We start from the raw sequence: 352 nt of genomic DNA on the forward strand, positions 1-352 counted from the left end.
TATCAATTTGAATGCCTTGAGTACTTAGGTTGAATCTTCTTGATAAAAACTGTACTGTATTGCTCTTTCAATAGGAGGCTCCTGCCTTTTGGCATTAACAGGCTGTTGCGAGGGCTTCTGAGCCTTTACTTGGTTTGTCAAACCTTCTGCAGGGAAAGCAGAGGCTGGGCTTTTGCAAGTTTGGTTAGGTCTGGTCTCCTGCTGTGAGGCTGGGTGATACCTGCAATTTCTCTCTAAGATTTTCTTTGCTCTGGTAGGCAGACATCTACCTTGCCTCCCACGCTCTGCTGGGCGGGGTCTGCATCAAGCTCCATTCTCTATTTCCCTGCCCCGAAGCTTTTGCTAATGGAAA

Source organism: Echinops telfairi, unplaced genomic scaffold (genome assembly GCF_000313985.2).
Source record: "Echinops telfairi isolate 266 unplaced genomic scaffold, ASM31398v2 ScPeMD7_23;HRSCAF=83, whole genome shotgun sequence".
In the NCBI taxonomy this organism is placed as follows: domain Eukaryota; kingdom Metazoa; phylum Chordata; class Mammalia; order Afrosoricida; family Tenrecidae; genus Echinops; species Echinops telfairi.